Raw genomic sequence first — 23724 nt, forward strand, 5'->3', positions numbered from 1 at the left:
ATTTTCCTCATATAAAACCAATGATGCAAGAGAGGATTTTTTAACTGCATATGCTCACAAAACAGCTCAAAAGCAGCTCATCCACTATCCCACCTTTAAGCCTAGTGGCAGATCAGTAAGGGGAATGATCAGAAACTCCTAAACTTTACTGTTGTGCTCTAAGTGTTGTTGTTTTTGTTTTCAAATCTCATTTCAGCCTCTCTTTGGGTGTCAAAGGTTGATATAACAAGATATCTGCTGCTGTCCTGAAACTACATCTCTGATTGGTAAAATTTACTTTGTTTCCTTGAAGTTGGTTACTAAAACTGGTGTTTTACAGTAGAGAATGTATCTCCTCCCCAGTCAATACTCGTCACTGACTTGGACTAAACAAGCCAGGTTCTTTGCTCTCTGGCTGTCCATCTGAAAAGAGCATGCCTTAAAAAACATTAATCTGCTTATGCAGGATTTTGCATGGACATCAATAAATGTGTGAGGCAGTACAGGACAACAGATAAGCAGACCGGTGTTTTAAGTGTGGAATCCCACGCCGAGTAAAGGGTTGTTTCCTATCCCGAATGACTGAGGAAAGGGGAGGGCAAAGGAAACTGCAGTAACTCCACAGCTCCATAGATGTCACCAGCTTTTCGCTCCAGCCTTCCCCAGACGTTTTGGTTCGTACCTATCTCCCTCCAGCCATTTATTCCATAGCCCCAGAGGGACTGTTTTTTGGATGATGAAGTACTGCAGAGTACAAATTAAGAGCTGCCAGCAGTGAGCTGTGCCTGGACAGGAGATACAAAATGGAAAATGTAAACAGTAACACAGTACTTTTGCAATTACATCTTAAGCAAACATACTTACTTAACAGGAGTCATAGAACACTGTGAACTTCTTTTTTAGATATTGAGAGCGAAATCATGATGGCATTTCCTCAGCTTTGTTTCAAATGATTTATGAAGGTTATTTGCAACATTTTGCCTCCTTCTGGAATTCTCAAGTAAAAATCCAAACCATGTAATTTCCGTTCACATAACACCCACAGCAGTTATGCACTGTTCTTTTGGAGTTGGGAACTTTCTGCAAAATGGCAAGGGCAGTTCCAAAAAGGAAAAAAAAATAGTACAGAAGGAGAAAGACCCCCTTACATCCTCACAGAGAATAACTTAGGTGCCAATTTCAGATAAGGAGCCAAAGGTGTGAAGATAGGACAAGGTGGAAGGGGAACAGAGAACAAGGAGAAGGATTTGCATGTTGAAATGAGATTTTTGGAGCATAAAGGAACCTCTTTAATTAACAGCTCGATCCGTATGAGAGATTGATTTGTTAGTTAAAGAGCAGCACTGCAAAGATTTCAGATTTGAGTCCCAAGTGGAGCAGCTGCCGCTGCACTGGAGAGGGTGGCTCTGCATTAGCTGTGCTACTGTCCCACCACACACGCCTTTGCCTGGTGATACTGGGGTCCATTGTAGTCCTGCTTAGGGCTCTGAGCCCAGCTTCTCTCTATTACATCAGTGGGGAAAAGCTGTAAGTGATTCCTGTTGTGTTCATGGGAAGATGCAGATGGATTGAGGGCAGGTTTATAGTACAGTGTTTGGCTGGAGGCATGGGGAGGAAGGCACCCTGATGTAGCAATGCTTTCAGGGAAACTCCTTTAGTCCTTGTAGGACAGGTATCTGCAAGGGGCTCTGCCAGCACAGCTAAAGCTTGGCCATGGCTCCTGGAGGCCAGCCCTGGCCAAACGGACTGTGGCCCAAAAGTGTACACTCACCAGCCCCAGCCAAGTGTTTTGACACAGGCTTCATTCAGTCCCTTGTGAGATTTATTTTCAAGACTGCCCCAAAGAGTGGTACTTTCCTGGCTTGAAGTTTAAGCAAGGCACAGGAGGCAGGATGGAGAGATCAGAGAGTGAGGTTAGGAGAGGTCATGGCAGGGCGGCAGTAGGGTCTGGCTGCTGGGGTCCTCGGGCCAGAGGTTTGTCCAAAAGATCACACAGCTGACTAGCTCATTCTCCTGGATTTTGAAGAAATTTCTCAGAGTAGTGGGGAGAAATGCTAAAAACCAACACATGCTTTCTTCAGGATTTCCATTTTTTAAATTTGTATCTTAAAATGTATTTAAAAGCTTTGTTAGTAAGTGATCCTCAGGAACTTGAAAATACATATTAGCTCAGCTGGTAGTGACCCTGCAGCACTCCACTGTTAATAAGTAATCAGCATTTTTCATACAATGCCTTTCTGCTTTAGATGGAGGACCATCCCCTAATTTGATATACAAGGCTATACTTCAGTGCAACATCACCACCAGTGCTATTGCTGTGAATTTACATTGGTGTAATAGCAAGTAGAATTTGTTCCTAAAAGAGAGGCAGTGAAAAATGAACATATACTATAATTTCCCAAGTGGTAGATTTTCATATTATTTATGTTCATTCAGGATTTGAATCTCGGAGATTGAATTAATTTCAGATCTCCTACCACCTGACCCAAAACAAAAACCAAACAGCTGTGTTTGTGACTGCTTGGTAATATATTTTTCCAGGAAAACACAGCTTAATCTGGGCTCTGCTGAAATAGCTGTCTGTTGTTTGTGCTTTACAAAACACACCAGTAACTGAAAAGAGAATGAGTATCTGCCTACCCCAGAAAATGTACCTTTTAACTTTGGTGCAGTGCAAGAGTGTGACAAAAATGGGTTTGGAACAAATTTTTAAATCCTGTTCAATGTAAAGAACGGAGATGGTAAAACTAGAAGAGTACTGTGAGGAAGTGCTTAGTTTGGTTTAGTGTTAAAACCACACTGTTCAAGAAAAGGGGCAGTGACCCAAGAGTGCAAATGTGCAGGCAGGAGTAGAAATTCTGAGAACAGAAGAGTCCACTTTCTGCAGCACTTTGTAAAATAGGGACCAAAACCAGGGGCTCATTCACCATATTGACCATAGCACATGACTTAATCCCTGAATGACATCAATTACGTGGATCTTTGTCTGATCTCAAAATTTGAAAAACGAACTTGGGACTCAAAGCTGAGGTTTTGGAAGGAGTCAGCTTTTTCTGAACACCAGTACTGTCAGGCTGGGTCCTGTGGTGGCAGAGAGAAGTGTTTTGGCCTGCTCTAGTGCAGTCAGTCCTTTGGGGATTCAGCCTTGTCTGCCTGAGAGCAGTACAGAAGGTGTCTTTTATGCTGAGCTCTAAAGGTAGAAGGCAGCTGAGATCTCAAATAGCTTCAGCTGTTTTACATGGGGGGCAGAATGGCACGGTGGCTGGAAATGGAGCTTGTGGATGGACAGACACAAAGTGCTGTGCTCTCTTGCATATAGTTCAGTAAGGTATCTTGGGACTGCTCTGGGCCGCTGCTTTCTGAACAGAATAGTTCCTTTTTTTATCTGCAGTGATGCTTGGAGATGGAGATGGGCACATGTGTGAATGGGAAATTCACAAATATTCACATCCATCTATATATGTAAATGGCAGAAGAAAATAAGCTTTTCATCTCTTTTATTTCAAGAAACAGAGTTCTGGTCGATTCTTTTCATGAAACTTCCTAATGAGCAGACAATAAGACTATTACATACTTTTGTAATGAATAGATTATGTGGTTGAAAAAGAAAGCATTACTTCAATTAGTTATGCCAGTTGTGAATTATAACACAGTTTTAATTGAAGTAAAGGGAAATCCACATGAATATTCACTGCATTAATCAAGATGAGATGCCTTGCAATGAATACTGAATGAATAATAATGAAACACCAAGAATAAAATGTCACAGTTTAGAGATATTGTATCTCACCTCTTCCATGCACCAGACCATCAGGAGTAATTGAGCCAGCGCAAAACGTTATGGCTGGTGGCATGTTCATTGTTGTGAAAAGGAAATGAAAGTGTAGGTGCAATTTAGATCATTTATCAAAAGCTGGTTCGTCTGGAACTTTTTACAAAACTCAGCTGATGAAGTTTCTTGAATCAATTTTGCCAGTTTCTATTTACAGTAGCATGGACCCATCTTCATTGGATATTCTTGTACCACAGTTCATGCATGTGAGGACACAAAGACAAACATTTTGAAACTGTATTAATTGTTTGGAGAGAATGATATGTCTTTTTGATAAGAAATGTTTTTTAACTACCTCACAGGCTTTGCCATCTGGAAGAGCTGATGTGCAAAGGGATCTTTGAGACTGCTATTATATATTTTGAACTTTCAAAATTGTACTTTATTACAGAGAGAGGAAAATTCTACCTCAACAATTTTTGTCCATCTCCTGAAATTTGGCTGGAATCGTAAGTGGGATTAACCAGCAGAAATGCAAGAATAAAACAGAAGAGTTGGGGTCACTGATTTTGCCTGTAAATTAAGCTTTATCCTGCTTACCCAAAATCAGAGCAAAGGTACTAATTCCAAAAAACAGGAAGATAATTAACTTCTATTATAACCATTTTAGATGAGCTAATATGAATTTCAAATTACATGATTACACCAGTAGATGAGTTATGAAAAAATTGAACTTTGAATTCTGCATTGCAAATACACCAGAAGCTTGGTCCACACACCCACTTGGGAAACAATAATGCAGGGCCCAGTTCTCCTCTTATAGACTCTGTTACAGATTAATAGAATTAAGAGCCAGATTAAATAGTATGTTCTCTAATCACAGATCTTAGGCTGCTGTCTTCACAATGAGCTTTGTGTGTCTCCCTAAAACACAGCCTGCACAAAGCAGGCATCCAGTTTGGGCTCAGAAACAAGAGAATCTGCTGCTTCCCCTGCTAGTCTGTTCCAATAGTTAGTCACTCTCACTCTTAAAAATGTGTTACTTATTTCCCATCTGGCAACCAGATATGGGAATGTATGTCAGAATAGCTCTGCTGACTTTAATCTGCTGCTCCTGATGAGAGGAGAAACAGGCCGGAGGTCTGTTTGCTCCTGATCCTGACTTGGAGAGCCCATTAGTGCTGCAGGTCTGAGTGCTTGGTGCCAGCTATTCCAGCCAGCAAGCTGGGATGTTCCTTACTGTCTTATTACTTTCTTCTGCTTGTTCCACTAAGTGAGCATTTGTTCACTGAGTCAGCCCTTACATGACTGTTCTACCCACTCCTTTCCCCCCCTTTCTCTCCCAGCAGAGAATTGTTGCAAAGTACAGTGGTGCACAGTGCCTGCCATTTCCACGAGCAGGGCAGGAGTTCATTCTGCCCATTCACAAGTTATTCTGACTCTTTGAAACACACATGTGCGTGTGCACACAAAACCACGAGCAAACCCACTCAGAATCTGTCTCAGAAATTCCTGCTGACAGCTGTCAGTTATCCCACACCGACGTAAGCTCCCTTTTGGTCTTTTAAAGGTCAAACCCATCCTGTTGCAGAGGATCAGGAAGTCAGTGCGTGACAAATCAGGCAGTTGCTAGAGAGTGATAAAATTTTCATTTTGGATCAATAATGATATATGACAGTGTCTAGGAAACAGTTTTAACACTTCTACTACAACATGATTTTGTAACGTCGCAGCTAATCTTGTAATGATATCGCCACCTGGTGCCTGCTGCATCGTATACCAAGCTGCAGGAAACGCAGCGTTACTATGACAATTTCTGTGGCAGATGCTATGGGCTTCCTGTAAAATATTTGGCTCAAAACGCTCCTTGTGAGAGGGGCAGGATGGGCACAGCTGATACCAAAACGCTGGAGCCTGGGTATGTGACGATTTTGGAATATGGTGGTTGCCACCACAGTGCCATTTGTAAAGCCAGTGTAACCCTGTAGGGTACTGCAGGGTGGGTCTGCTGGGGGACACCGAGGTGGTGGCTGTGTCCCCTGTCAGCACTATGCAATGCCACGGGTGCTGCAGATCGGTGTACTGGCAATACCTGTTCACCTCTTCATCCCAGTGCCCAAGAAAATTTCTCTTTTTTGAATACTCCTCAAATGCTGAAGAGTTCCTTTTCATTTATATGGCTTTGATGTTTAGCAAAACATTGAATCACTTATCAAGAGCCAGTTTCTGCTTCCCTTAAAGTGAGAAGTCCCACAAGGTTCGGAAGCTAGGATTTATCCTTTGCTGTTTTGCACATATAATGAGGGCTGCAGGAGACAGACCTTCAGGACAGCATTGTAATCTCTAGATATGCTGGGCAGATGACACCTAGAGATCTGATTTTATTATATAATTTTATTTCATGGTTTAGCATCACCTCCTTGTGGGTTCAGTCCAGAGAAGACTCCATTTCCGTGCCCTAATATGCTGTGAATCCTGCATCCACACCAACTTGGCTGAAGGGGTCTGTGCTGCTGTGACAAGCAATTCTGTTCCTTCTGAGTCAAGGGAGTCCTGGAATGGCCTCTTCCTCACATCCTCTCTGCATATTGTCTTGGAGGGAGTACTATTGGACAACACTGGGACACCATCCCATGCTTTGCTGAGCTACAGAGTTTCACAATTGCCTCACTGTGCAGAAGGGAACCAGGAACTTGGCCACGACCGTTTCCTAAGCTCCTTACATTGTGCTGTGGTTTGCAAGAGCTTTTCTGTCCTAGGCCAAGAAGGGGTGCCAGCTCACCCTTCTACCCTAAAATGCAGGCTTCAGGCAGGAGAAATGTTCCCCTGCATGCTGTTGCCACCAAAAGCACAGGTTGCATGAGGCCATATGATGTCAGGAGAAGGGTGAGCAGGGCAGTGGGGTTGGCTGAGCAGCACGGAAAGGTGCAGCAGCTAGGAAGCCTGGCAGAGCAAAAAGTCCTGGAGCACTATGACTATTTCTAGTGGATTTTCCTCTGCCAGGGAAGAATGAGTCAGACCAAGATATAGAAGGAAGAAGGTTGAACAGAGCAGTGAGGGCTAGAGGAGAGAGATTAAGTTGGGGCAGATGGAAAGCTCAGGGGTCACCTCAGAGAGGATCTGCTCCTGAAAACAGTGCTTGGTTCTTCACATTCCACTTTCCTTCACAGAGTATGGGGGAGGGCAGCAGCACCATCTACCCCCACCAAGACCTTTCCAGGATCTCTGTTGTCTGGCTGTCATACCAGCCATGGTCTGTCCATGGATGCAGGTAGACCTTGCTTCCAGGTGCTGACTGCCATGTTCCTAACAATTTCTCTTCTTTTCCCATTCCCCATCATGCTCCATGTAGAGGGACTGCACTCCTGGGTTTGAACTATGCTGGGTGTGCAGATACACTCTTACCTGTGTAAGAGTAAGATATGTAAGTGATTTGTAAGAGGAAGATTTGTAGGTGGCCCCTACAAATATTAAGATAAGGTGAGGAGTCACCCGTGGACTCACCTCTGATCATTTCTTTGTGCTTTATCCTGGGTCCCTGCTCAGCACTTCCTCATTTCCTCCAGCATTCATTCTTCAGCACTCCATAGGCAACTCTGTCCCACCTGACAGGGCCTGGATTTATCCTGTTGGACATCTCTAGCCAGCTGGGGAACTAAGAATCAATGGCCCTATCTGGTCCCCCATCCTGAATTTTTGACGTATTAGGTACTTGCAGAATTGATTGACTTTGGAGCTGCTACAGTTGAGGAGCTTGGCCACCAGTCTTCCAATGAACAAACCAACACATCCAGCCAAACTTGAGCTTACATTCATCAGCCAAGTGAAGGGAATTAGGCACATTGACACCAGATGAGAATCCAGCCCTAAAATATCTGTAAGACAAAGAATGGAAAACACGGAAAGCTTTCATAGGTATTCCATTTAATGTTTTGTAAACTTTCCTGCTGTGTTGCTAGGGGGGTTTTAATATATCAACATGTTTAAAATAGATCTCAGTGAGATGTTTGTAATTGGAACTAATTCTCCCTCCACCCTGAACTTCCTTATTGTTCCCGGCACCATTTCATCTCCCTCCTGTCTGTAAAAGACCCACTTCCTGCCCCTGTAGCAGTACTAGGAGCTGCACAAGGAATCCTTGTCTTAATGCACTTGGATGCTGACATTGCATTTTCAGCTAGCCAGGCTTCATCTGGAGAGTGGAGTTCTTGTGTTTCCTGATGTGAGTCAGTTGTGAGGAAAGTGTTTAACCTTTTTGTCAAAGGTTAAACATATAAAAGGGGAATGTGAAGCTCTTGTATTCCTGTTGTTGCCACATTAAAGAGAACAGCTTTCATGGCCAAGCTAAATCTTACTTTTCAGGGGGGATATTTCTTTCCGTATCCAATTCAAAGTTGCAGTTTACTGCACTTGTTAAGGAAAGTGTATGTTTGAACAGGACTATAAGACAAGGTCATTCATTAACTGTTTCCATTGTTTTTTTCATCTTGCTAGTCTCCTCTGCCTTTCTCAAAGGATTTGAAGAGACTTGGACAGGCATTTGTATGAAGTGAGCCAATTAGAATTTTTCAAAATGGTCCATTTGTATAAAATACAAAGATCTTCAAAGCAAAATAAATTGCAAGCATTCTTTAGCTTGAAAACAGAAGAATTTGTCACTTCTTTTTCTTATTGACATCATATTATTTTAATCCATCTGTCTCCACTGCTTGGCTGAGTATACTGGTTTCTTACCTATAATTACCAAGACTGATGACTTAGCTGTGTTACCTACAATCACATACCTCTTTCCCCTGACTAAACAATTAATGGCATACTCTTGTCATGACCCAGAATACTCTGTCAAAGAGCTCATTCCAGTTTTACTCTATGTGTTGGCTGCTTCTGCCCTTTGTGAAGCATAGGAACACAAACCTATTTTTGTGGAGAGGTAATTCCCCAGGTGACCTGCTGGTTCTGCACCAACTGCCCCACTGATTATTTGTTGGTTGTCTTTATGGTTGGGTCTGAAATACCCCACTGTAATCAATTGACTATGATTATCCAACGAGTCTGAGAGAAAGCCAGGAACAGACTGAAGGTTTGCTCTTGAATATCTGTTGCTCAAGGCCTCCATTCTAGTGGATAATTAGAATGTTCTTCTCTGGTCTGGCTTCTTCTGCAGCTCTCTAGGATTGTGTCAAAAGCTCCACACAACAGTTTTTCTGGGCTGGAAAGATATAGTCTTGAAAGGGAAAAGAGAATAAACAAAAGAGAAAGGATAAAGAAAAATTAGAAACGTCACTCCCAAGGGAGTGTTCCTGACAATCTGTTAACTTTGCATTGGTGAGTTCATAACTACTTCCAAAAAAATGTCACAAACTCTTAGCAGAGCAGCTTGAACCTCTGCTGATGAATTGAAGGAAATTTGTTCTAAAGAAAATACATCAAATGAAGTTAACTCACAATACAGGATCAGCCAAAACCAACACCACAGAACAGGAATTCCTTCATTTTAACAATACCATAATCTCATTGCAGGCTGAGCAGTAACTTTAGAAACCGCACATGTAACACCTTCTCTTACAGTTAAAATTTGGCAGTAGTGACTTAAAAAAAAATCCTAAAGCCAACCTCAATCTTCAGCCTGGATGCATTTGTTTCATTAAGAGGATTTATGAGTTAACCACTTACAAAATCCAATCAATGTAGTGTTAAGGTCCCTATGTTTTATTCCAGGCATATATGTAATGTGTTATTCAAAATACACTGCAGAATAGTTCAAAGCTGACACTGTGAGTGCTGCATGAACTGTGGAGGAGGGCTGATTTTCCACTGCTCTGTTATGTGCTTCATCACTGTAGTTCTGTCTCCTCCTGCAAGGCAAACTCGATCTGACTGTGCTTTCCCTAATTACATCGCTTCCATTGAAAGGACGAAAGCAACCACTGTGAATCATGCTGTCAAAAACCCAGGCACTACCTTCCATGGTTCTTCATTTACATTACAATTAAGAGCCTTTTCGTTCCAAAAACTAATTCCTTGCAAAGCTGGGGCAGAAGAGCTCTGTGCGAGGAAGGCCTGGGCTCCAGAATCGGTGGTGATACAAAGTTAAAGCAGACACAGCATAAAGCAGCTGCGTGGTCACTGCCACAGCTCCTGGCCTGCAGCAGTAGCTGTGACCTCTGTTCCTGCGTGGAATGACTGTGAGAAGCAGACCTGGTTGCAGATCAGTAGGACAAACAGAGACATGTCTCCTTGGGCACATGACAGCTCCTGCTGTTTGCCTGCTATAGAAGGAATCGCTGCACCAATTCCTGCAACTCCTGCACATGGCTTCTCTGGACTTCCTGCACCTCCCAGGCTCTGAGCCTCCAATGGAAGCATAGAATGGTTTGGGTTGGAAGGGACCTTCACGAGCATCTCATTCCAATCCCCCTGCTATGGGCAGAGACATCTTTCACTAGACCAAGTAGCTCAGAGCTCCATCCAACCTGGCCTTGAATACTGCCAGAGATGGGGCATATATACCAGTAATCCAGGAATATCCCTGGGCTGGGATTTGTTCCATCTGACTGAATGTGGGAGTTAGGAGTGCAGTAACACCAGGTGCTGTATATTAATGGTTCAAGATGTTATGCAGATCTACAACAAAGATGCTGTGATATTAGCAGATCTTTTGGGCAAAGAGGAGCAGGAACAGGCTGTTTATTTGAGCAGGGATCTTTTCTCCCTTTCTTCCTCCCCACTCAGAGCTCTGTCCAATCAGATTCTCAGATATTGGATGAAAAACCCACTAAAACCCAAACAAGACAACTAAAAATGATTGCAAATATTTTTCTGGTTTGTAGAAACCTGGTTCAGGCATTTTGAAGATAAAAAGTTGCTAGAATGACAAAAAGTCATGGGGTTCATATTAGGGAAGGGGGTAAAAGGATGACAAAACCCACACCGTTATTTCCTTTAGGACAGGAGGCTTCACAGGGAGAGAAGCCTGTGTGAAATAAAGTGATTATTTCTGCTGCTGTCACTCTGAACAGTATGGGCAGTATCAGAGCCTCCACCTTCATTCAGCTTAAACAATAATTTAGCCTTTTCCTTCACAGCATCAGGATATCCTCCTGTGTTTAGCCACAGACTACCAAAACCCTGTGTGTATTTGTCAGTGGTGCAGAACTTTTTTCCATACAGACATAGGACAGGTTCCAATCCATTTCATCTAGAAAGATGAATTGGAATTGGATTTGAAATGAGAGAACCTGGGCTCATTTCCCAATTCTGCCATGTACATCTTGCAGTCTTAGGCAAATCTTAGCTCTGTCTGTTCTGAGCTATTTGGGGCAGGCACTTTCTCATTTGCTATGCATACATGAAGTGCTTAGCACAAAGGGGACTCCAACCACTCATGAGTAACCAGTGACAGATGGTTATAAGTTGTCAGTGTGACTAGCTATACCCACTCTGATAGTTTTTGCTAGCAATTTTCATCTTTTAAGAAATCTTGCCAGCAGGCCAAAACTGGAAGTATGTAAATGAAAAATTAAATGAAGGAGTCCATTTTCAAAATGTCTCTTTTCCAGATCTAAAATTCTGAAAAGACTTTCCACTGTAGGAGCTGAGACACATTGGACAAACTGGCAAAGTCCTTCTAAAGCCAAATGTCAGCGCTGTGCTTACTTAAATCCATGGCAAGCTCATCTTTTTGACTTCCAGAAATGGCATAAAGAACTCTTTTGGGACAGGTATTTAATCCTTAATCTCTTACTTGCATTCACTCAAATGAGCTTTCCACAATTAGGAGTTTCCCCGTTTGGCAGCACTTCTGCATTGTCACAGGCAGAGATGACATAATAAACTACTCTTACGCATATTCTGGAGCTCTTCTGAGCAAAAATAGTGGCCCTCAGCTTTAATCTTCGGAACTTCACGTCTCAGTGTAGCTATTCTGATGGCAGGGGTGAGCAGATCTGGCTAAGGCAGGAAACAGATGTATCCTCTTATTCTTAACATAAATTTTTGGGGGTTTATTTTTTGGTTAGTTGCACTCCTAATCTCACTTTTGATCGAGTGCAGAGGAAAAGAGTAATTAGTGAAGTATTAGTGTTATTATTATTTCCTGACATTAACTCTCCTGCTACTTGTCCATCCTTTTCTCAGGCCCAGCAAAATGGTGTGTGGCTTTAACAGCTGAAGAGCCTTTTTTATTGCTGGTCCCTCTGAAGTTCTGAAGTTCACTGCCTTCACTCTGCTGAGCTATGTGGGTGGTAAGTGCCTTAGAACAGTATAGCCTAAGCAGGAAGTGGAATATGTTTTATTAGTGGAGTTTTTGTCATTGGAGAACTGTTTTCCAAATGCACTTTTTTTTATCTGCAAAGCAGATACAAATGTATTTTATAACAACTATCTTACTGTACAGCAATGTATAATAAATAATGTCTATTACCATGACTGCTGTGATTTTAAAATTAATGAGTCAATTTTTAACATGACTCCAAATAATGCATAGCTGCAATTTGGCTTAAGCCATCATTGAGGTGGCCAAGGCACAAAAAGAGAGGAGTTAATTTACCAAACATCCCAGACAGGAGCTGGCCCCTCATCCTCTGAAGGTGAGACCTACAATTAAGAACAGGGGGTTCATCCTGCCCATTGCTTTCCATGAGAATGAGTACCCCAGCATTTCTGACACCTCTCTACTTACCCTATTGCAAAAGGCATAATCATTTATTGTGTAGCAGGCAGTACAAGCACATCCTTCCCTCCTAACATCTGGTCTGCATAGATACTCCAGGGACCATGAGGAGATGGAGAGTGGGAGTTTTTTTCCTCTCCCCCTTTCACTCTTTTTTTTCCCCCCCAGCTATTACATAATAGTTGATTTTTGGCAGCTGTAGTTATCCCTGGTGAAAAGTTTTTGTTCCCTAAGCAGTAATGATAGTACTTCAGACCGTATTGCAAACATTCATGGAATTTTTTTATACAAACCTGCTACATGTGTACCTTTTTAGTTACTGTGGTATTGTTCTCAGTATAGCACAACTCTGCAGTGTAAGATACTTATAAAAAGATATCCCTCCTGTAATTTCATTTTCTTAAAAACCAGAAATTTATTTTGAAGGCAAAATTTTCTGAGAAAGCCAAGCTTTATTTAAAGCATCTCTGTATTCAAGCAGAGATAATCATTCAAGAGGCAATCTAGTCTATTTTCACAAAACTCTTTAGATCTTTCATCATCAAATTTAATTGGCTTTCATTGTGCTCAGCTGCTTTTGATACATTTTTGACACCTTATTTAAAACCCACAATTACAGGTTAGAATCATTATGGCCACTGAGGCAAATTCAGTTCTGAGGCAAGTCGGTGAAAATCAAGGTAACAGAGCAATCACGCGTGCTTGCAACATAGCTGGATGTTTTCCTTCCAGCATCAGGGCCAGACACAAGCCCTCCTGACAGGCTGGGAGCTGTAGCCTGCATGTGGCAAAGTGGGACGTGCAGAGCTGTACAGCTGTCTGTACACAGTGCAGTAACTGCCCCCGGGTAGGGGGGTATTCCTCTCTCTCAGGCATGAGGATGAGCAGTGGTGAAACATGGAGGCTGAGGAGCAGCTGGAAAACAGCTACACACTATTGGATCGCTATCATTTCTTAGACTCTTGAACATGAAGGGAAACCACTCTCTTCCACCCTTGCATGCATTTTGTTACACTCATTGCTCAGAGACATATTGCAACTGCCTAGTTGGTCTTTTCAATCTCTCAGTCCCCAAGGAAACTTTGGATGGAGGGGAATAACAGCACAATATCAGGGCTGTCAAGGTTGGGAAAGACCTTAAAGATTGTAAAGCCAGCTGTGGTTCACCACTAAACCATGTCCCCAAGTGCCACATCCATATGCTTTTGAACACTTCCAGGGATGATGACTCAACCATTTCCCTGGGTAGCCTGTTCCATTGCTTGATAACCTTTCTGGTGAATAAATTTTTCCTAATATCCAATCTTTATTGCCCCAGCATAACTTGAGGTCGTTTCCTCTCAACCTATCATTTGTTACCTGGGAGAAGAAACTATTTTAATTTTTTTTTTTTTAACACACCAATTTGCAAAGAAGCTTCCTTTAAGTGCTTCAGTATTAAATCAGCATTGTTTGTCCTATTTAATATTTCCATTGAAAACAAGGAAGAAGAAGAAGAAGAATGGGGATGCTGCATAGAACAACCTGCTGGCCATTGCTAGAAAATATAGCAACTTGTGTCATACGGGTCACAACCCCCTGCAGGCTGGGGGCAGAGTGGTTGGAAAAGCTGCCTGGTGGGAGAGTTCTCAACAGAAACTGTACAGTTAATCCAAGTATTTTAGTTTTGATTGCTAAACCAAATCCATCTACATTGATTCAGAGGACCCATTCAGAGAAACAGCCCATTTTTGCAGCCACAGTTTTGTGGAGCAACTCTGATCTTTTGGATGAGACACCTCTAAGAGTCAAAATTTTGGAGTTCAAAATGTGCTGGTTTGGTTGTTTGGTTTTTTTTTTTTTTATGAGCTTGTAACAATCACAGCATGCTCAGTATTTTGAGGGTGTGACAACATGATGCAGATTGGAAAGGCCTCGTGTTACATCATCTTTGGTGATTGAAAGTAAAAATTCTTGAAGTGGGTGGAGAAAGAATTGTTACCGTTCCCTGCCACCCTGAAATGATAAATGCTTGGAAAACTCCCAGAATTATATTGAAGTGCCTAAAAAAGTAAATATTTATTCTGCACACAAATCTTTTCGATCTGTCAGTAGTTGAATTTGATTATTCTTCTGTTGGTTTCTATTATTTGACTGGGTGTTTGCAGACAGATGGCCTCTTATAGTGTTAATAAAAACAACTTATGTAGAATGACTGGGCTGTATAGTAATTGGGGAAATACTGAGGATTGGGAAAGAGAATAGCCTGCCAAAACCTAGTGTCTGTTTATACACATTTAATTCCTTCTTATAGCAGATGAAGCTTTTTCTCTTCAGATATGTTCAGTTACTCTGGTCAAGTAAGGCTAGGCTTTGAGATACTGAGGAATTGAGATTTGTATGTCAAACTCATCTTCCTGTCAATTTCAGTGGTCGAACAAAGAAAAGTGTATTTTTGAGTTTGATTTTAATAGCCAAAATTCCTGTACTTTTGAACTTATGTCAGCAAATCTCTAAAATGCTATGAACTCCAAATGATGCAAGAAAAGCTGGAAAGGGGCTGAGCTGTGGATGGAGTTAACCAAAAGGCAACTGAATTTCTGTTCCCTAACAACGGGAGACCCCAGTCTCCCTTTTGCTTCGTACTGTAGCATCCATTCTGTTTGTTGAAAGTCTTTGTAATCACAACTGTCACCCACTCTTACATAGCAAAAATGCAAATAAGCAAAGTTTAACCAAGAATTAAACCAGATAAAACTTTGTTACAAAATCAGCACAGACATTTGGTGAACTTTATCAAGATGCAATGTTTTCAATTTGTTGAGGGTATATGATGTGAAAAAAACACCTCTGCTTTTGCTATAATGCCATAATTTCTCCCCCTCTTCCTTCTCTTCCCTTGGAAGAAAAATATGACCATTTTTCTCTGTTTTAGGTTTTCAGGTAACTCAGGAATGAAATGGCAAAATTTAGCCTATAAGCATGAAGCATTCTGAAACATACTCATAGATGAGTGAGCTGCAGGAGGCGACCTAGAGAAGCCTCCCCAAATCTACTGTGGCAAAGGCTTCTATTACCTAGAAATGGGGGGAAACTGGAAGTCAGATTCTTCCCTCCTGATCACAGAGATTTGCAATGTGGCTGTCTACACCTGAGCTAATTTTCCACACATCCTTGAAAACCAATGCAGAGAAAGAGGCACTTTTAGGATGGTGTCTGACCAGGCACTTCCATCAGATAGGCTGCACTGTGCCACCAAGTAGCCTTTTATGTCCGTGGACAGTTAAAGTAGCCTGCAGTGCCTCGTTCAGACACACTCGTCCCCATTACAGGTGCCTCTGCTTGGTCATCTGCATCCCACCCAGCTGCTTGCTGGTGCATGGTTGTTCTGAATACCACAGCATGCTGATGCTTGTGCTGGAGCAGACTTGGCTTTTCCCTCTTGGCTGTTGATGCTCAAGACAGAATGCATCCTGTGATGAAAGGAAATCATGCACAATGCAGTTCAAAGTAGCAAAACTGTTTGCTGAGCTGGCAGGAAATTTAATTTAGCACATGGGACTTTATGCTGCAAAGATTAAATATTCTTATTCAGATGAGAATGAAAACCTTGTGATTGCCTTATCAACTGAAACATGTGTAGGGCTTCCAGTAACCAAGCCATAAAAGCACTGATATACTTGTGCACTTTATAAAGGTCTTCCTAGTCCTTCCTCTTGTTCCTCTGAAAATGGTTTTGCTAAGAAGGGATGACTGCCTGTACTACTGGCATAACCTCACCCAGTTTGCAGTTTATCATGCTATTGATACCAGTTCAGCTCAACAGTGTCAAATGGGTGGGGTGCAGACAAGGGAATATGAGTTCAGGGCAGGCTGGTAAGTTCCCTCTTTCTTGCTCTTTAGTTCCTTTTCCCATAAAATCCCCCAGGCTTACATTAAGTGATTCTGGTATTTAACAGCCTGATTTAACTTTTGAAGAAAGAAACATCTGTATTTTGCTTCTTCTCGAATTGTGTTCTTTCACACAGAAAAGTGTCAGTGCCAGGATCTAACCATGCAGATGCACTACAAACTCCTGTATTTTCACATCCTAGAACCCTGAGCTGCAGACTGGATGCTGCAGAAAACCTGCTGGCAAGACTCTGGGAAACCATTACTACATGCTTAGCATGGAGTTATTCTCTTCTCCTTTTCTTCCCGAGGCTGCTGCTACTGGTCATTGTCATTTAGAGGATATCAGACTAACAGGAGATTTGATGTCATCTCTCAGGCCTCACTTCCTGCAGAACACAAGCACCTGCCACAGTAGCGGAGCTGTCACTTATTCACTTGGTTGAGACCCGGTGTGGCCAGTCCTACCAAACTGGTCAAATCCCAAGTAACACAGCCCTGAGGTGGCACACCACGGTCCCTGGGATGGCAAGGCTGGGTGGCTTCATGCTCAAATGCAGGGAGTCATCTGGGGGACAGTTCACTCGAGCAAGGCCAACACCAGCAATGCTCATGAGACTGAAGAGCAGCAGAGTTGAGCAGAAACAGAGCTCCCACTCACAGAAGTCCTCTCAGGGTCCTGTGACAAGTGTTGTGGGTGTCTGTGCTCCAAATCCTCTTCCTGCCACTACCAAAGTGTGTTGGAGTAAGAAGTCTGCTTATGTAGTAAGGACCTGCAGAATGCTGCTTCAGTAAAAGCTACCAGAGGAAGACAATACAGAATTTTCTTAGCAGCCTATTAAAAGAGAATATTAGTAATATTTATAAGAGTATTAAGAATAGCCATGTAATTTCCAGTTTTCAGAAGAGCTCAAACCATTTTTAGGTGATTTATGAAGTCAGTCTGGCATCATTTTCCTGTCAGGAAGTTAGAGCAACTTTTGCAGGCAACATACAGAAAGCTGAGTGCTCTGCATTACAGTTCAGAAGATCAGGAGATCCCTTTGTTCAGGGATCCTGATGTTAAAAGAAGAAATTTCTTGTTTATGCGCTGCCTTGGCCTATTAGCCTTGGTTGTTACTAATAAAAGTTCTTTCAGAGCACTCTGAGTGATCAGATTCTTGAACATCTTTCTATAACCAGCAAAGCATTAGCTAGAACAAAAATAAAGAAGAAAAATAACCTCCTAAAGTCTGCCTTTCTACAGGTAATGCATCTTTGAGTATGAATTTCAAAGTGGGTAGAGAACATGCTTCTGCTTGGCATGGAAATAAATAGTGGAAATAATAAAAAAACAGGAAATATTCTTAGCTTATCAGTTCCATGGGTGTATTAGCAACTTAGATGAGAATAGTTTTCATGATGAAAAGTTAACTGTGCATGTTTCTGAACTGTTATTGCAAAATAAGAGGAAGGGGGAAGTTTAATAACTACTGTTTTGGGTTGGGCTCCTTTCTGTGCTTTTACATATCTTTTAACAGCTGTGGGCAGGGGACCATGGAGCAGACATGTTTCTGTTCTCAAATGGAAAAAAATAACCTTCAGAAATTTTCATTGGACAATATTCAAAAACTAAGAGCATTTAAATTTTTCCTCAGGCAAGAAGCTGTTTTACAAAAAGACAAATTGCAGGAACCACCCAAACAGACCAAAATTTTCAATAATTTTTTTTTTTAGGTTTGTTTTAACATAGTCTTCATTTTCACACTCCACCTATTGGGTGTGAATTCACCTAATTTCACAATTTTGGTGTGACCTATTTCACACCCAACTTATTAAACAGCACTGCATGAACAACTTTTAGATAATGAGAAAAATTGGTTAGTAAAATAATATTTTAGAGGAAGGTCAACATCTTGAAAATGTAGATGTTTAAAGTTACGTTAATAAATGTTTAGGTTTGGCCTCCTACAGAGGAATATTTTGCTTTTTCATAAGTTCTGGACATGTGCAAGTCCCACTGGAGATGAGAACAGGTGCTACTTTGAAAGTCAAATAACTTTTCTAGAAACTTATAGATGTATTCTGAGGTACAGATTTTCTTTCTAGAATGGGCAAATCAATGCTAGCTAAGCTCCTAATACATTTAAGCCTTCTAAAAATCTTTTCTCGTGGACTCAGACTTTTAATATGCAAATTCGAAGTCTGCTTTGCTCAAGAGTCCACACTGTTGCTGTCTCTCCATGACAGCTGATGTCATGGTGGGAAATGTTTAGCAAAACTGTAGTGTAGGCAATGCCAGAGAGGCTCATTCTAGTGTTTTTGGGAAGCACTTCAAGGCAGCAGTGCAGCAGAGCATTTAGTTTGTGTGTTATACTCAAGCCCAGATGCAGCCACATTGTCTTCAACAAATTGGGTAAATAATGCAAGTTAAAGAAAGAGCTGACAGAACTCTGCCAGATCAGAGGCTGACAGGGCAGACAGTCAGACTCTGGCCAAATGGAGCTTTTTTCCTATACAATGGGACCCTCTGCTCCGGCTTTGATTCTTTCTTTACCACCCTGTATCATACCACCTCTTCAGTTCCCAGAGCCTCCCCAGAAAGCATCAGATCTCTTTAGTGACTGAATTAGCTGTTTGTTTGCCCATGGCACTGTGCTCATGTTTTCCAAAGTCCTCTTTGGGAAGCTCTCCTTTGCATTATTTGGTGCCATATAAGGGTCTTAATTTTTACAAAGGTTACTTACAGACACTGGATTTTTTGCTAATTCTTGCTAATTTCATCTGGCTGGGGCTGACACCAACTCTCTGCCTTGCGTGACCTCTTGTGAAGAGGAAGCAAGATGATCCTTTTTTGTTTTTTTCACAACTGGTCTCTAGAGGAGAAATTCCCAATTCAAGCTGCAGTGCTCTGCAACGCAATTCCCTCCTGACGTCCTCTTCCAGCCTCTCTTTACTGTAAATTGCAAGGACTTCATTGAGCTGGAAGCCTCCCCTGGCATTGTACACGTAGCAGACAGCAGTATTTCCACACAGCTCCCTCCTGATCCAACTGTGGCTATGGAGACTCTGAATGGGGATGGTTGTGGAGACTTTAAATGGGCTGGAGACCTGTGGAGGATGGGTGCAGTTGCAAAAACTGCCCAAAGCAAGGAAGTCAGATGTGCAAGGGAGACCAACAGCAGCATCAGTGTCAGCACTTCTGAGTCATCTCCCTGTTGGAACCAAGCACAATAGTGACACTGCCCAGCCAATGCCTTCCTTGCAAAGAAGTAATTTATTTTTCACCCTCTGTAAGATGAAGGTCTTCCTTTCTTTAAGCTCATGAAACCACCCTCTGTTTACTGAGTTCAGTTGCATTTAAGCAACTTGTGTGTGTTACATTGCAGACGAGTTCCTTGGTATTTATGCAATGGGAAAAAATTCAGATGAGTAAACTCGTGTTTTATGACTCAGCAGACATTGTTTCTGGCTCTCACACAATCTCTTTCTTCAACCTTGGGCAAGCTCCTTAAGCACTTACTGTGCCATCTCTAAACAACTTCCCTTATTGGTGTCTCCCCTTCTCTCCATCATCTCCTTATTGCAAATGTTATCCTACATATTTGTGTAGCACTTACCAGCAAAGAAACTTTGCTCCTCATAATCCCAAGGCATCAGTGGAATTAAGAGGAATATCTGAGTAATGAAACCACACCATTTCCTTATCCTTTAACATGTCCTCTGGATGTCTTCCAAAAATTGCCAAACTAGAAACTAGAGCACTAATAAGAATGTATCTCTTGTCATTTAGTTTGGCTAAAGGTTCCAGAAATAGGGAACTTTGAATGCTGAAAGACTCAGCACAGATGCTGTGCCGGCAGGGAACAAGGATGCAAAGGGAGAATTGGAGCCATGAGCTGCCTGGCAGCTACTGCAAAGAGCGAAGCTCTATTTATTCACTGTAACATTCTCTGTCTCATCTTCTTCCTGCCAGAGTGTTGTGCATAGGTGACGGAACCCAGAAAATACACTTTGTTACCTCCCCATATGCTTAGAGTTATCAGGAGATACTTTTCTCAGGGGTCTGCCTCCTGTAAGACATTCCCAGGCACAGATCAAGGAAAGGGAAAGTGAAATACTCCCTAAAGAGCTGCCTTTGCAGATGTTACAACATATGAGATACCATAAGGTACCTCTATACCTGTATCACCAGTAAGCACAGTACCACATAACTAAAAAGTTCTGAAGTCCAGGAAAAGCTGTCAGCAGCCACAGTAGTAGGTTTGAAGAAGAAATAAATGCCAAAGACAGGACTAAATGAGAACACCCTTCTCAATCAGTTTCAGATGGGCCCAGTTTTGCCACTCAGAGGCAGCTGGGCGGGACTGGTCTCTCTCGGCAGTACCCAAGGGCTTTATAAGCGTTTGCATGGCAGTAGCTCCCTGTTTGATCTGCTCTCCCAAGCAATATTTCTGTACCAAGACCTAGTGGATTCCTCAGCACTGCAATGTCTCCTGCAGCCTGAGGGAACTCCCGCAATCTCCCCATGGCAAGCTGCTAAGGTGTGTGGGATAATTCTGTTTAGGAGGTAGCCCAGGGTTAGGAGACAAGAGGATAGCACAGTCTTTCCAGAGTCCTGCTCCAGTTGGAGAGGGATTTCTGTGGTCTGTTATGAAGTGCTGGATGTTTACATTTTGCTTTTCCTGTCGGAAGAAATAGATCTGGCAAACAGCCAGCAAGCTATTTCTGGAAAACTACTTTCCTGGTAATTAAAAGCACCTGGGCAGACTTTCCTTGTCCAAACAGCACTGTCTGGTCAGGCCAGGCTTTTAGGGTCAGGGTTTCAGTCACTGAACAGCTTTAGCAGTGGCAGGAACTCAAAAATTCAAGGTGTTCCTTCTTTACCTCATGCATCTTGAATGTTGATTTGTGACCCAAGTTAAAGATGACAAAGGACTGAATGAAAGTCTGTGACCTCTAAAGTGTCAAAAGCTCCTCAAACCCCTTCTGGCTCTGCCAGGTGTTCAAAGATCATGAGAAGAACTTAGAAATCATGTGTTCTCTGCCCCACCCCTCCCACCTTCTGGGTTATGATTCTTTAGGGAACTTTTGGATCATTTTTCAGGATCCAACCATATTTCATCTTAAAAAAAGCTTAGAGTCTTTCCCGCTTGTGACGCAAATGCAAGTTCTTCTGCAAAGAAAAAACCCACTGTCATGAGGTTGGCAGCCAGACTCTTAAAGGTGGTGCTGCTGTAGTTGAAGTGAAATTAAATCAGAGAAATAGAGATGACTGCAATTATTTATAGTTGGCTGGAAGCAAGATCAGACTTCGCACTGCATTTAGGCCGCTGCTACTTCCTTACTAGCTGTACTAATCCATGAGTGTCTCCTAGAGAATGCATTGTGGCTATCTGCTGATGTCTGGGAAGGGCAGGGGGCCTGTCAGGGCCTCCTGAGAGCAAGGTTATCTGTTGGCTAAAGTTATCTTTCAGCGTATTCTCCCAGAGCTTAGGTGAGGCAGTAAAGCTCACGTGGCCAAAGCAAGTGCTGTAGCTAGTGGGATACCAAGAGGGAACATGGCCCACATTTGTGGATAAATGGGTTATAGAAGTAACAGGACGTGGATGGCAGTCTTCTGTGTCCGGAGGAGGAGGGCTGAGGAACAAGGGGAGGCAAATTAGGGAATCTTCTTGGCAGTGACTCTCTAGAAAGGAATAGCACCACCAATTACTGCTAAATAAATTCCTCACCTCTTCTGTTTCTCTGCTAAAGCTCTTGCTTTTCTTTTGCCTATGCCCATCTTAACTTCTACCTCAGCCCATGCTTTTATACAACACCACATCAGAAAGGCCAGTGCATACAAGAAAGGGAGAGAGTTACTCCATCAAGTCTTTAATCCGCTAAAGAAAAATCTAAATTATTTCTCTTATCTATAAGGCTTGTTTAGAAAATCGAAACTTCTAATGAGCATGCAGACAGCAATCAAGATTAATTTTTCTGTATCTTAAGACCTGGGCAAGTTAAAACCTGAGGACCTCTTGAGAAGGAGAGCAGCAAATACAATTTTGATAGTTAATCAGAATCTCTTGGCTACTCAGATCAACATATTCATGGTTTTAACTTTAATTTTTGAATCATCTACCTTTAGACAAAGACTTGCTGCATCCTGGAGATACATACTCCTTGTAGAATCAGAACTGGCTTATAGACTAGGTAAGATTGATGCTGCAACAAATCATATAAATTGGGTCGCAGTTATCTCACCAAACCACATATTAATAGTAAAAGCAAGATCAAGTTCTGGTGAAGAAAGAATACGATTTCTAGAAGAGAAACTTAATCAGTTTTATTCCCCAGATTAATTAAGTATGCTGGATATAGGAAATGAATTAATTTTGAAAATGCTCCATTATAATTCCCTCTGATAATCACTGAGAAGCATAAGCACATCCTCCATTATCTCCTGCTTTCCTCAGCTACAGGGATTAGAAATCATTCAAAAGGGCACACTGCTTTGAAACTACAAGACGCCCACCTGCCTGGGACCCAGGCAAGGCTGGTCACATCGTTGCAGTAGATGGGCATGGTGAGTACTCTCATGACAATGATTGTTTTCCCTTCGTCTGTCATTAAGTGTCTCTCTTAGAGTGCATTAGCACAAAAAAGCCAGTGACTGGGAGTGAAGATCTTAGTCCTAGCAGAAAGCCTCAGCACTGCCTGCTTTGTCAAAGATGACAGCACAGTCTGACAGAAAACCCATGCAATGTGTTTATGGCCTCTCCTGCAGTGCTTGCAGCTGCAGAATGAGTCTTACCTCTGCTGAGTGCAGTAGCAACAATGCTCCTTCAACAAGAAAAAACCCCTACTTTCAAAGTTTTCTTCCTTTTGACCTCCTGATTTCATGTTTGGGACAGTTTGTTTTATTCCTTATCAGCTGCTTTAAATCTTTATTTCCTTGCTTTGGTGTCACCTGGAGGTATGAGTTTTGTGGAGAAATAAGGCAATAATTTTCTGCTATGCCCTGATATCCGTTTCCCCCTCACTCTATTCTCTTCCTGTTTCCATTCTCACTGGACACTGTTATTTCTTGCCAAAAAAGAGAGGTTTTGCAGTGACACAGTTAATTTGAGCAACTGTACTGCTATAGAACTACATATAGTATTGACCTGGAAGGAGTTATGTGCTTAATCTCTCAACTAGAAAAGAGGTGACAGGTACAGCTCCTCTGCCAGGCACTCCTGGGGACGAAAAGACTGCAAAGCCACATCACCTCTGGCAGAGAACATAGTTCACGGAGCCATCGCCCTTCTGCAAGGTGTGCCTTGGAATTACTCTGCTCTTCAGCAGTGAGTAAAGAGGACAAGTATAGAAAGTAACAAACGATTCCTTGTTTTCATAACCTGTAAAGCTGTTGCAACAACTTATATCTGTATGGATGCACTCTGGGAAGTTCAGGATCTTTCAGAAA

The 23724-nt window shown here is 42.1% G+C and overlaps 1 long non-coding RNA gene across 1 annotated transcript in view; it reads right to left on the reverse strand.

The window, feature by feature from the left end:
• Positions 1-494: 494 nt before the first annotated feature.
• LOC121669423 overlaps positions 495-23724 on the reverse strand; it is a 32176-nt gene continuing 8946 nt past the window's right edge. The window contains exons 2-3 of the long non-coding RNA XR_006017758.1: positions 7256-8975; positions 495-764 (exon numbers count right to left, since the gene is read on the reverse strand). This is a non-coding gene — a long non-coding RNA (uncharacterized LOC121669423). The remainder of the gene's footprint in view (positions 765-7255; positions 8976-23724) is intronic.

Source organism: Corvus kubaryi, unplaced genomic scaffold (assembly GCF_017639235.1).
Source record: "Corvus kubaryi isolate FWS band 111438036 unplaced genomic scaffold, C.kubaryi_AGA036_p1.0 37392, whole genome shotgun sequence".
Classification (NCBI taxonomy): Eukaryota; Metazoa; Chordata; class Aves; order Passeriformes; family Corvidae; genus Corvus; species Corvus kubaryi.